The following is a 14,697-nucleotide window of genomic DNA, read 5'->3' as shown; positions in this document are numbered from 1 at the left end:
ATGTAAAAAAGATGGAAATAAAACCATCTCTTGCATGGTTAATTAGCCACTCATCATGTGGGAGGAGGTCGTCCCAGATATAGGCCGTCCTATGCTGAAATGCTCTCCTAGTCTTTACCCTTTGTGTGGGTGGAATAGGCAGCTAGCTAGAGAGGAGTGAAGATGCAATATATGCAATCATGCATCTGTACTCAACCAACCACGCCATGGCTCACAATCAGCACCCAATGTGTCACACCCTGAAATTTTTGGATTTCAGGATGTGATTAAAATTAAAAATAAAACAACAAATTTTTCATAATTTTTAAAAGTTTGCCAACATTTATTTTCTTTTCAGGGAATTTTGTACAAAAAAATAATAATTGGTTGTCTTCTAAATTAAATGAGGTTGTTTTGTTTGTGTTGCATTCATGCTGAAATGCATTGTTTTATTGTTTGTTGTCCAATTTGAATTAGAATTCTCTTGAATTTAAATTTGAATTGAATTGTTTGAATCTTTTGTTGAAAAAAAAAAGTAACCTCTCTCTCTTTTCCCTATATCCTTTTGGCCCAGCCCATCTTCCTCTCTCCTTCTTTTTCCTTTCTCCCGCGGCCCAAAACTCCTCTGCCGGCCCACCTTCCTCTCCCGCGAAGCCCAGCCCGACGCCCCCTCCCTCTCCCCTCTCCGCCGCCGACAGGCGGGCCCCACCTGTCGGGGTCCCGAGCTCGGACTCTCGCAGAGTCCGGCTGCGCCCCGTCTCGCCCGCGCCATGGCGCGCACACCGAGGGGACCTTGCGCCCTATAAATAGAAGCCGCCTGGTCCCCCTTGAACCCCCTACTCGTGCTGCCGCCTTTTCTCGTTTAACCCTAGCCGCGCCGCCGCCATTGGAGCCGCCGAGCTCGGGCTCGACGCCGACCCGCCGCTCCGCCGCCTCTCCTTGACGAGTTCGATGCCCAGGAGCTCCGCGAGGTAGAGGGGACGCTCGCTGACCCATCCTTTCTCCCTACCCCTCTCTCTCATCCGCGCAGCCTCGCCAGAATCTGCGCGCCGCCGCTCGCCGTCGCAAGCTCGTTGTGGCCGCCTATGCCCCGCGCGAACCCCGCAGTCGGGTTCGTCGTCTCCCCAGCTAGCTCCCAGGCCAGATCCCAGGAGAAACCGCGGCCGGAATCGCATTTTCGCGGTTTTCCGGTGACTGTGCCGCCGCCCGCCGCCGCGCACACCTCGCCGCCGGCGCAAGCGCTACCGCCAAAGTCGCGGAGCCGCCCCGCCCGAGCCGCTGAGCTGCGTGCCTGTCTTCAGCCGAGCTACCGCCCGCCTGAGCCGTTTCCGAGCCGAGCCGAGCCACCTAAGACGCCTCTGCGCCGTTAGATCTAGATCCAACGGATCAGATCTGTTAAACCCGAGCCGGATCTGAGCCATCCCTGGCCTTTTTGCAAAAGAGACCCTGAGTTTTCTTAGAATCAACCTGCAGTCCAGCGTAGTTCAAAAGTATTTACAAAAGAGCCCTTTTATTTATGTTTTAGACCCTGACCTTTTCTGAAATAGAACCCGCCGTCCAGGAGATAGAGTTTTGCATGCTAGCCCCTGTAGTTTAGGTTTAATTTTGTTTTAGTCCTTGGTTTCTTTAGAGCTAGCCCCTAGAAGTTTAAATCTATCGCAAACAAGTCCCTAGAACCTTGTTTTAGCCATAACTTTTTTGTTTTAACTCCGTTTTCATCGATTCTCGCGCTCACGTGATCCTTGCAATGTGTGCGATAGCTTTATGACCTTTTTATCCTCTGTGAGCACACTTTGTTGTGTCTTACGAATCTTTTCTGTTAGTCCTTAACCTTTTAGTTAATCGCGACTAGATCCCTGAAGCATCATTTATCTCATAGAATCGTCGTTTTAGTTCCGTTTTTCGCGCTTCTTGCGCTCTCGTAACCGTAGTAGCGAGCCCTATCCTTTAGTGCGTTCTTTTAAAGCTTTTATCTTGTTTGGTGTATTGTTCTTAGTTGTATCTTTTTGTTTGCTTTGTATGGTTGCTCGTTGATTGCTCCGAGTAGAAGGATTGTTGTTCGAAGATTGAAGATCAAGAGTTCCAAGTGAGCAAAAGCTGAAGAGCAGTAAGAGTAGCTTTTCGTTGGAGAAAGGCAAGTGACCCTAACCATCTTTCTGTCTATGCTTATTTACAAGAGTATTATGATGATTTAATTAGAACATGGAGAACCACCGAAGAAAACCGTACAACCACAATACTATATGGCTCTGGTCTTGACTAAGTAATTAGATGAACTATATGTTGTGTTGGGGATGTTTCGCTTGGTAGTTATGAGTTTGTGTTGTGGAGCGGGTGAAGGAAGCTGCGTCTTCTGAGGGACCGCAACGGCAGGGACCAACACATACATATAGGGATTCTTTGTAAAGGCCTCGTAGCGTCCCTATGCAATCACACCTCGGAAGTGTGGTATTGTGCCTGATCAACACATATGCGTGGTTGGGTTCAAAGTTCTTCGGAATTTTTACGCGAATTGTGGTGAAAGTGTATAACCTCTGCAGAGTGTAAAACTAATATATTAGCCGTGCTCACGGTCAAGAGCGGCTTGGACCCTCACATGATTAATAAACTTAAAGATGGATATAAATCACATTCTGGTTATTTCTTGTGGCCTTGCTGAGTACCAACCATAAGTGTACTCACCCTTGCTTACTGCTGCTCAGAAGGAGAAGGTGTATAAAGATTTTGAAGATGATGCTGAGTTTTAGGCGTACGCAACCCCCAGTCGATTGCCTGTGAAGTTTGGAGCCTTCGTTTCCAGGATAAGCTGTATAACTCTGATAATCTTCTATTTGTTGTAATTCTCTTTTACGTGATACTGTTACTGATTATTCACTTATAATGTCTCTATATGTATGAAACTTGATCCTAGCATACATATAGCTATGCATTCAGTTTTGTCTTTAAAACCGGGTGTGACACAATGCAAAGCTTTCCATACAACAACTCATCCTCCTCGTACTACTGTCTTTTGTTTTGTTGCAATATAATAAACAAAACACTCTGGAGTATGGTGATGGTGATTCCAGTGGGTGGGCGTTATGACCGATGATTTCTTTAGCTCTAAACTCCATACTAGAATCCAGGGTCCTTGATTAGGGTTCGCAACTTTTAAGGTTTTTTCTTCTCCTACTCTCTCCAATGACTTGACCCGGTGGTGCTTATTAGCTAATAATAATTATATGTATATTGTTGCTTTTGGTGCAACAAATCCTACGCGTTGTGTTCGATAGTGCCCTAACAACTTTGCTACTCCTGTTTGGAAGCACCCCCACTTCTTTTGCTTAGCAAGAACATGCCTGTTTTTTTTTTTTTTTGCATTGCTAGCTTCGGCTAAAGCTAATAACTGATGAGTAGTACATGCCCCTTTATTCCTTTGTCTATGTGTCTAGGCAATTGACTATGCTTATTAGAAGATCAAAGAGCATCTGCATTTTAGAATAATGCAAAGCATCTTTCAGGTGGCTCTCCCCTTTCTTTCTTTCACAAGGATAAGATCAATGTGTTGAAATAATATAAAATTATAAGCTGAAATGAAATTAAGCAAATCAAATTATAAATAAACTATATCACCCATGCAATTTAAGTTATTTAAGTATCAAGGTCATATCACAAAAAACAAGTTCCATTTTTATTTAATTATAACATCCCGGCCTCTCCCTCTAACTCATGATGATGAAAATATCAAATGCACTTTGAGTCAAACGGAAATTCCGTTCCGAATGGAATTTTCTGAATTAGAGTGAGGGATGTTACAACTATGAAAAAAAAGGTAAGTTTAGAGATAAAACCAAACAACCTGACACACGTCATGCGTACGCAACACTCCAGTCCCATTAATTGTTTAGTAGGTGTTTAACCTTTCAATTGCAAGGAAGGCCATCACTGATAAAATATTGCTGGTGACGGTCGACTAGAAACCAATATATGGACCTGCCATGGCGCAGCTGGATCAACAATGCTTTAGTTTACTGGTCGTAAACTAAGCTGTGAACATTTTAAAAATATCAAGTAAATGGAACACACCAAAATATAAAACAAAAGAAATGGACCACGCATTTTAGTTTACCTGGGCCAGACTGTATAGGAATATACTACAGGAACTGAAACTTATTAGAAGCCCCCAAAAGGCGAATAAATTGCACAATATTTAGAAGGGACCTGCCTGAGATCGAGACGAGGAATCTTTCGGGAGGGGAGGCAGGCTTGATGCCTGTGTGTACTTAAATCATCATAATGTATTTTTTTCATGGGATCATTAACAAACTAAACTAATCATCAATCAGTAGTGATCGAACGAACGTCATGATGATTTATTAGCACGGTAAAGGAATCAAGCCATATTCGTTCGGCACAAATTAGGGAGGAACACTCCATACATCCTTTTGCATATTCAAATTATAGATCTTTGTGTCAGTCCATTTGTCGCCTTATATGTGATGACATGCAGCTTTTCCTTTGAGGGGGGAAAACTTGGGTGCATCGATCTTGAGCTGATGATAAATGCATGGTGAGGACACTTGATTGCTTCAATAATAATCATAATAGGTTAATGTTCATTAATAAAATATTCATAAAGAACCATGCATCCTATATATTCTCAACATTAATATTTTTTAATAATTCATGAAGGAAATGCTTGCTAGATGAGATGTGAGTTAGTATATATAGGTGAAGTCAGTGAATAGTTAATCACCACTGGTCATGTGGGCGGATCCAGCTCACAGCCATAGTAGCGGTTGAAATTAAACCTTCTTCTTCCTCTTCGCTCACCTCCTTTCTCTTCTCTTCTTCTTGTCCATTCACTTTCTCCTCCTTCTTCCCTTGTTCTGATTGAGGTGGCAGCCCTAGGCCCCTAAGATCCGCCACTACCACTAGTAGTGATATATAGCGATCCCTCGTACAGTGTATGATATATGGACGTCTGCTCAGAATTAACACTAGCTAGTGCTAAAAAAAACGCGGCCAGGGGTGAACGGACCCCACTGTTTTTCTTTAAGAGGAAGCGACTACGGCTTCACCCAGCCGCGGAAAAACCCCCGAACCCTGGCCCATGCCCGAGAGGGCCAAGCCTTGCGGAAAAACAGCGAGGGGATTTTTTTACCCACGAGGGGAAATTCGTCCCAGCTGGGATTCGAACTCACGACCTCGTGGGAGCGACGCTACCGGGCTGGGCTAGCCAACTCGGCTGCCCAACCTTTCGCAACACTAGCTAGTGCTAAGCAGTAGGAGGAGATTTGCATGATAAGATGGGTACTCATCAGGCACATGACGACATTTATCACTGATAATGGATTGGAGGCGGCAATGCAAGCAATAACATTCTGGCTGGGCTAGCAGTATCATCAGTTTCTGATATATATGTATGTTATTGGCAGTAGGCGCATGCATGCATGGAATATTTATTAATTGGATCTGACGAATCTCAAGTAAGTATATAGTACGTAGTAGTGATGGATCAACGACTGACAGAGAGTAAGAAGCTTAGTTTGACTTAGGGAGTGTGGAGATGTCGACATCAAAACCAGCAGCGGCTGCTTACCACAGTTAATAAACTTCACATCCGCACGCAGATACTATATATACATAGATAGATAGATGGGCCAGGCCACCTGGCTCGGTCAGTATTAACTATTCAGTAATCCTAAGTATCCTGGTTAACTACTGACTAATCAATCATCACGCACATAATGTGACAGCCTGTGCCGCGTGCTTCGAGATGCCAGCCGGACCCTGATCGATCTATATATCTATGCGTACTGCCGACAGGAGATGACCGGCCGGGTGAATTCAGAATAATAATGCATCATGCATCTGAATAACCTGATGATGATCATCACGGTCTGACAATGCATGAATAATGAAGAATGCAGTAATAGAAAGAAATTTGGATTTGAGAGTGGTTTAATTAGACACATCAGCTCTTCTTCGTTCTCTGCTGGAGGTAAATGTTATATTATTGAAAGCTAAGTCAGCTAGCAGTGGTGCAGTGTGGTAGAACAGAAGAGGTCGATCGGCCGGCATGCATGTTCTCGCGGGGGACCATGGATGGTGGCCATGGCAGCATGCAGTACAGTGCCACCAAACAAACAGCTCAGACTGCAGCAGCAACGCACCAATGGTGGATGCCATGCCGTGTCCTCCTGCAGCTCACTGTTCACTGCTCACTGCTCAGGGAAGTCGTCGTCGTTCCCATCCTTCTTTTTTTTTCTTCTTCTCCTTCTGCTTCACTTATTACCTTCATTCTCTGTTCGTTTTTTTGGAGGGTTTTGCATCTGTATCAGAGAAGGCATTTTTGGGATCTTGATCTATCCATTGTTATAGCTTTGAGATAACTGTTTTCAGTAGTTTTCTTGACAAAATTAAACTATACCATTTTCTTCCTACGAAATTAAAAGGCATTTTTGACAATTTAACTAATCACAAGACCTAGCAGCTAGCTAGCTAGTCGATCAAATTATGCATGCATACATGCATCTAAATAAATTCATGGTACTGTGCTATATATGCAGCTAGCATAGAGCTAGGTGAGACACAGACACCCACACACATCCTTGTCACACCAGGGATCACGTCGTGAGTGACAAGTTTTGATTTGTGGTGTGGACCTTGTCTAACTTTAGACATGGACTGACCCGCCGGTGGCAGCAGCTTTGTGCGTCTGGCTGTGTTTAGATCACTTTGTATTTTGCATTTTTGTGTTTTTTTAAGAATCTTCAATATTTGAAGTATTAAATGTATACTAATCACAAAATTAATTATAGATCTCGTTTATAAACTACGAGACAAATCTAATGAGCCTAACTAATCTATCATTAGAGCATGTTTACTGTAGCATTAATGTAGCAGTTTAGTGTCCAGTCACGTCCTAATTAGGCTCATTAGATTCGTCTTGCGATTTACAGTCCATTTTTATAATGCGATTTATTTTTCGACTACATTTAGTATACCATACAAGCGATTTACAAAAATTTTACATTTTGCCTTTATTACGGCATCTAAACACGGCCTCTGTGTGTTGCAGGTCAGTATGCTGCTGGCGGCCGGCCTAGCCGTCAGGCTCAGGCTCAGGCTCAGGCAGAATTGTAAATTGTTGCCTGCATGCCCACCGGCCTCCTGCAGTTCCCGGCCCCAAATATATATGCATTTCCACTCAACTTTAATCCAACCACACAAGTTGGTGCATGCATCAGAACAAAGTCATTTATACTTTATAGGGACCAGGAGCACATATATATGTACTACTGCTTCCTCTATTGCATTGCCCTAGTTAGGAAATTTCTTCAAAAATATATATATACATATTCTTTTTTTAGATTTCAAAACAAAAATATATTCAGACAAAAATATATATTGCATTATATCATTAATTACTTTCTTCCATATTTTTAGCTTTGACTACAAACACATGAACTCTTATATTAGATTGATAACACAAGCTTGACACTGCAAGAGTTTTTTTTTTGGAACGAATAGAGCTGCCGATTATATTAAAAAGGAGATGAAAATCCAGATTGGATAATAGAACAGCAGAAAAACAACAATCCAGCAACAGTACTTACGAAAGATGTTATTTTTACATATAACTTTTTAAAACTCGCTAGCTATATATATCGTGTTTCTTTCCCATTTCCACCCCTAATTGTGATGACAGGAAATAGCTGTGGTGTGTGTAGGCCACGCGCAGGAGCAGCATTGGCTAGTGAGAAATTTATATATACTAGTATAACTCTTGAAAGAAACAGTGGCTAGCTAGGTACGTAGTTGTAGTTTATGGTTGGTGTGCCCTGGCTGTAGATGGCGATATGCTATTGGTGGTCGGAGAAAGTTCTTCGATAGCATAATTAAGGTTGCATTGTTGGTGGCGCTCGCTGTCATGGATAGATACATGTGGGGGGTGGGGGCGGTCGGTGTCCCCCGGGCCCCGGCCCAGCCCCGCCCTGCCCTGCCCTGGGGCTGCCTGCCAAAACAACCGGGCGGCCAATCGGACGCAAAAGCGCTGCATACATGTCAGCAATCCAACGACGCTGGCTTGCATTGTCTGCATATTGGTCTCGCCTCTACCAGCAACTCTCTTTTTTCATTTTTATTAATTTTCGCACGTCTTCTTCTTCTTCTTTATTTTTATATTATGATGAGAGAGCTAGAGAAGAGGGAGATGGAGATATATGGAGCAATCAGCGACTGCTCCTCCGATCCATCCCCACTCGTTTTTCTTTTTCAGTTTTATTAATCTAATGCGCGAGTACTAGTACCAGTAGTCCATCCACCGGCCTTTCAGTGACTCTAACTAAACCTTATCATTAGCCTCTCTCTCTCTCCTCTTCTCCATTAGTCCGTCCTTCACCTCGCTCCTCAGCTCCATGTATGGAGCGAGAGCTTTCCTAGCTAGCTGGCGCCTGCAACGAGGAAAACCAGCAGCAAGCAAGCAAGATCCAGTAGCCTCCCACTCATCATACTATCATCCTATCTAGGGTTTTGCTCTGGCTGCAGGCTCCTCGGCCGGCCCAGTCCTCATCGATCTGCTCCTTCATTCTAACCGGCCAGCGGGGCCGCCCCGGCGGCGGCCGGCCGGCCTTATATATACCTAGCTCTCTTGCTTGCCTAGATCGATCCATGTAGCCAGCGCAGCCCGCACCCTTCCCAGCTCGATCTCATCACCTCCATTAATTAGCTTGTGCAACCAAATGCCCCGGCACCTTATCACCTTGTTCGATTCAATTCGCCTGCTATATGCTGCTACTTTCTCTCTCGATATATATATATATACACGCGAGCGAGTGTAGATCGATCCTCGATCTCACGCACATCTCCATCGACCCCCTTCTTTAATTTGTCCGGCGGCGGCGACTACTGTGGTGGAGTACACTACACGTGTGGTCGGCGCGCGCGTGGAAAGATAAACAGATCGATCGTGCGGTCCGGCCGGTTCTTGATTCTTCGATTCTCTGTTCTCTCTATATATATCTCGCTCTTCCCTTTATTTTGATCTTTTGATATATACATATCCTTTCCTTCCTCAGAATGAAGGCCGGCCGGTGTCTAAGTCTAATTTGATGCGTTCTTCTTCTTCGTTCTTCTTGATTCAAAGCTCTCTACTAGCAGCTAGCTAGCTCCTCCTTCTCGTCTATATATATATAGATGTGGGGTCTTTCTTTCCCTCTCTGATCTTCCCAGCTTATTTGACGGGATTATTCAGATATTATTAGTCAGAAGCAAGCATGCACGCACAGATCTCCCCATCATATCTGTGAACACCTTAATTAGCTTCCTGCCGGATCCATCACCTTATCTTGGAACGAAGATAGAAGAAGCTAGCTAGCAAACAGTCGGTGCTTGCAGGTGCAGCACCATCAAGATTCACATCGTCAAACTCATCTTCAGTTATGCTGCGCTATGGTTCGCACTTGCTATATTCATGCTGCATACCTGTTGATCGAGATGAGAATCTTGATGATGCTGCATCAGCAGACACTCACTCATCACCTTGAAGCTAGCTAGGGTGAGAGGCGGATCCGGTACGGTGCAGCAATTGGGGACGACGAGTATTTCCTTCTTTCTTTCTTTCTTTCTTTCTTTCTTTCTTTCTTTCTTTCTTTCTTTCTTTCAGTTGCTATACATATCTTGCATAATATTTTTCACTTGAGTTGAGTTAATTATATATTCCTCTGATCTCTCTCTTTTTTTCATACATTTAATTAATTTGTTTTCATCGGTCTTGCAAATTAAAGCAAAACTTGTCTGCAGAATCTTCCTAGCTAGTCTCCATCATGGAGAGGACGAAGTGTTTATTTGCCTGATGATGTTGGGCCCGAAAAGAAGAAGTGCCGCCGCGCCGCAGCAGATGTCTGCTTGTGATCGATTTGCCCTTTCCTCACTCACTCCATTTCAATTGATGGCATCGTCAGACACTCATTCTCAAGGTAGGCGCTGCATGCAGCGGAAGGCGAGACTCGCTTGGTTGGTTTTGTGTGGTTCAATTCGTTTCCAGTGGAACCATGATTTTATGGTGTATTATGAGTTTATTAATTAATTATTGCAGGTTAAATTCTTCCCTGCTTTGATTTGCACGGCAGAAAGCAGCATCATGTGCACATTTGCTGATTTTGAAGATAATTTCCTTTGTTTGGATCGAAGAATATGTGTCTGGACATCATTAAGCTTACACCGAGCTTAAAGGTTCTAGTTAATTTGCGCATATATATAGTATAATCCATGCATGTAACCTAGGAGTAACTTTATTTCATTTGGTACATCTTTGGTTATCCATATATCCTCCCTCAAGATTAATCCAGTACTAGCTAATACTGGTATATATATAAGATTGACCACAGCACACATGCATCCTAGTGGTAGCTAGAGACAGTCATCAAACATTAATTAATAATCTATCAAGCTAATTAATTACTATATATATGTATATGTATTCAGAGAGTTTTGTTTCCTTAATCATTCTCTGTCATCTATATACTTTATTTCTTCTTGTCCCAATGCAAACCCAATGTGTGCCAACACTGCACTCGCGTCGGCATCATCATCATCTCTGATTGACGTAGTACAGATATGCTGATCTACAAAATATTCCCAATCATCATTAGTTGAGATGTTGTGTGTCACCCTAGCTAACTGCATATATTCTCTTGTTGTATCTGCACTCTCTGCTGCTACCTTAGACATTATATTTGTACGCACTCCTATCCATTTATTTCCTATATAAAGCCGGGTGCCATCCAACAAAGACTGCAGGCATACTCTTTGTTTGAGTAGCTAGTTATATATGTATAGACAGCATATGCTTGCGCCCTTATTTGTTTCTCTGATGCTTGCAACCAAAGTGCAGGCATCTTATCTCCCTCATCAGAGCCTGTGTGTAGCCTGCTTTATTTTTTCTTAATATGTGTAGTCATCGATCGTAAGCTTAATCGTCGTTCCTGGTAATAGATGCATGCTGAATTAAATATGAGTATATAACAATAATAGTGCACTGATGACCATCCAATAAGTTTAATTCTCCAAGATTTGTGTGTGATCGAAATTTAAGATGGAAGGTATATCTTGTGGGGTGTGTGTGTGTGTATTTTATTTAAAATCTCCTCTGATAAATATATGTGGTGTTGATGAGTTCGTCATGCAGTGGTTGGTTGTATGTGAAATCTCAAGGGTGGTCCACTGCGACTACCAAAACTGCATGCACGCAGCAGCAGCCATGATATCATGAGGAAGAAGAGAATACACACAACATATACCGGCCGGCCGGCCGGGAAGCAAGAAGGGGCATATGATTCAGCAACAGCAGTGGCAGTTGATGATGATGTACATGATCGATGAAGAAATGAGCAGTGCCTGTGCCTGTGCCTGTGCCTGGGCCTGGATAGAGAATAGAGAGATGCATGCTAGCTAGCTGCTGCTTCAACTTGTTGGAGTGGACCATTGCATTGCATTGCATAGACGATGCATGGATCGATCATATCGGTCCATCTCGACGGGATGCAGAGTCAGGCAAGGTGGTGGTACGTACGCAGTACATTGCTATTATTGTGCCAAAGGAAGGGGACCAATATACACATAATGCACACACCAGAGCCGCTGCTGCAAGGTGAGGGACAAACCTTGCAGACGCTGGGGGTGCTGGTACAACGTACTACTGCTTACTGGACCAACAATGCAAACTAAAGGTGAAAAATTTCAACTCACCTTACCTATTACTTTTGCCTTTCTGCAGGCTGCAAACTGCAGGTCTTTGTGTGTTTGTGTTCTCCCTTTATACTGGGTCGGATATGTACATCTTTAATAGTTTCAGTTCACACTGTATGCATCCATGATCGATCTGTATATATCTGTAAAGCTTGCAAATTGGATTGCCACAGTCCTGTGATGGTCCACCTACTTAATTACCTGATGCATGATCATATAAATAGATAGTGAGTGATATATAACCTGCTGAATCTAATAGGATAATGCTGTGACCCCCCCCCCCCCCACCCCCAACACACACACACAAATCTTTGTATGCCCCGAACTTTGCATATCGATGTGCATCTAGATGTATATCATGTCTAGATGCATAATAAAAATAATGTATCTAGAAAAGACAAAACGACTAATGATTTGAAAAAAAAGAAGTAGACGTAGATATGTAGTGCGTGCTGCATTATAAAATCACTGCAACAATTGCTGCAGTATAAAATCACTGCAACAATTGAATTGTTTCAGTACCGGCCGGCCAGTAGTACTATGTCCCATGCATCTACCTAGCTAGCCGCGTTTAATTTGTGCGCATAAATATGAGTAGCCCGGTACATGCTGCTGCGTGCATGTATATATGACTACTGATGCAGCAGGTCTGCAATGTTTCATATTATTATTAGGGAAAAGTTCAGTTTATATCCTTGAATCATTAGAAAAGATTAATTTTCAACTTTCAGCTACAAAATAGGATAACAAAGATCATTCAACTATCGAAACTGGTCAAGTTTGGCTTTTAGGGTGGTTTTTCATATTGGGAAAATTAAAAATATTCAAATTTAAACTAAGAGATCTTAAGTAATTCATTCGAAGTAAGAAACAATATGAAACTAGTACCAATTTTTTTCTAAAAACATAACCTGTCTAGTGGTACTCTATTTTTCAGCTATTCGGATCTAATTTTTTCATGTTACTAATATTTGTTTGCCTGTATTTATGTCTATTATTTTTTAATAAATAAGATCCAAATAGATTGATAATAAATTGGTTACATTTTTAGAAAAAAATTGGTAATCGTCTCATATTTTTCTAATTTAAAATGAATTAGGTTTGATTTTTTTAATCTAGTTAAAATAAAAAATCACATTTGAAACCACCCTAAAGGCCAAATTTGTCTGGTTTCGACAGTTGGATGGCTCTTGTTATCCGGTTTTATAGTTTGAGGTAAAAATCGGACTTTTGTGATAACGAGCAAGATGCTCGTGCACTGCCACGGATAATATAAAATTTGCCTGAACATATATTAGGCCATCAACTTTATGTCATGACCACCGAGGCATTGATTGTTCGGATTCCGATTGATTTGTCCAATTTCAATGAGGATTCCGATTGATTTGTCCATGTTCGGATCAGAATTTCAAATGACGGACCAAAAAATCATTGCTTACTGTCAGGTACCATGATTAGGGGCACCCTAACCAGGGGACTAAAATCGTCCTAAAAATACAAACACATATTAGGCAACCGGGCCCATGAAGACCTAAAGGCTCCTTCCAATCTGAAAGAAAGGAAAGGACTCAAAGAAGCCCAATACGCGGCCCATGTACACAGTGCGCCCATCCAAGCACCCTCGAACCCGCGGGGCGATCTCCGCCTCGCTCGAGGTCTCCCCGACAAGACCCTCGACCGCGTCTCTGCCTCGCTCGAGGGTGGGAGGCCTACCCTCGGGGGAACGGATCGTCTCCGCCTCGCTCGAGGTCACCCCTCGATAGGAAGAACAAACGGCCCTTCCGCTCACCCGCCCGCCGTACGGATGCATTAAATTCCAACCACTCCTCCGCAACATCCAGGTCGGACTGCGTCAGGCAGCCACTCCGCGCAGTGGCTGTGACCAGAGTCCCGTCCTCCAACTCCGGTCACTGCTCCGCCATTCCGGACGCTGTGGCGACACCGTGGGAACCTGCGACGCAGTGCAAGACGTGCTCGGCACTGCTCCAGCCACTGTACTGCCAACTCCCCATACCTCCTTCATACTTTCCCCTCCACAGAGCCCTCGAACGGCATGGGTACGACCCTCAGAAGCGGCTCCGACCTTGACCAGCACAGGGGCCTGGCCTGCAGGACCCTCGGAATGTCGCCGCGCCACGTCTGGAGGCCGGTACCCCCTGCAGCAATAACCACGCCGCCCGCTAGAGCTACAAGGACGCCAGCGCGATCTCCGCAAGGCCAAGGACGACGCCCAGGATGACTGCCACGCCAGGCGCCATACCCCACAGTGTACTTTCTACAGTGCTCGACCACTGCACCCGCGGGATTCGGGGAGAAGACGATGACTTCCACGATCTCATGTGCATGTACACCGCCCCTCCTTGTGTCTATAAAAGGAGGAAGCGGGCTTTATCTTGGGGGGATCAATCCGGTAGAACACTCAGCACTAATCACAGAGCACATACGCTCTTCAGAGCCCTGATATTGACACTCGCCTCAATCAAGTCCTCCTCTAGCAGAGACCTGGGAGCTTCCCTCCCTCTCTCGCCTCGCTTGTACCCCCTACTACAGGCACCCCCGGTGCAAGACAGTACAGTGCTCTCGCACACCCCTTTGCTGGACATACGGCCCCACGGCCGGAACTAGGATAAACTCGTGCGTAACTGTGTTGCCTTTTGCATCAACCATCTGGGACGAGGAACACGCAACATCATCACTAGTTGGGTCCGGACCACCGGGTCAGGACACCGACAGTTGGCGCGCCAGGTAGGGGAGCGCTGCGTGGCATTTCTCTTTTGTTCCCATTTGATCTCCAGGGATGGCGAGCAGATCCAACCCATTTCTCATGGGCGTCTCGGATCCGCTCCCAGCAGGATACGAGATTCGGTTCGGGAGTCTTGAGTTCAGGGCAACCGGCAGCGGTTACCTCATAGAGCTCCTCTCGCCCCGACACTCCAACTTCACCAGCCCGGCGCAACAGGCGCTCGGGCCAGTGCTCGCGACAAG

General features: G+C 44.3%; 2 long non-coding RNA genes across 2 annotated transcripts; one reads left to right on the top strand and one right to left on the bottom strand.

The window, feature by feature from the left end:
- Nucleotides 1–4,307: 4,307 nt before the first annotated feature.
- LOC120658047 lies at nt 4,308–4,956 on the bottom strand. The gene is made up of 2 exons (XR_005668490.1): nt 4,715–4,956; nt 4,308–4,511 (listed from the first exon to the last, which is right to left on the bottom strand). It is a non-coding gene; the product is annotated as an uncharacterized LOC120658047 (long non-coding RNA).
- A 3,242-nt stretch (nt 4,957–8,198) lies between these two features.
- LOC120646714 lies at nt 8,199–11,909 on the top strand. The gene is made up of 2 exons (XR_005664548.1): nt 8,199–9,941; nt 10,061–11,909. It is a non-coding gene; the product is annotated as an uncharacterized LOC120646714 (long non-coding RNA).
- The last annotated feature ends 2,788 nt before the right edge of the window (nt 11,910–14,697 follow it).

Source organism: Panicum virgatum, chromosome 1K, assembly GCF_016808335.1.
Source record: "Panicum virgatum strain AP13 chromosome 1K, P.virgatum_v5, whole genome shotgun sequence".
Taxonomy (NCBI): Eukaryota; Viridiplantae; Streptophyta; class Magnoliopsida; order Poales; family Poaceae; genus Panicum; species Panicum virgatum.
Note: the sequence above shows the minus strand (reverse complement) of the source record. Positions and strands in the feature narration are given on the sequence as shown.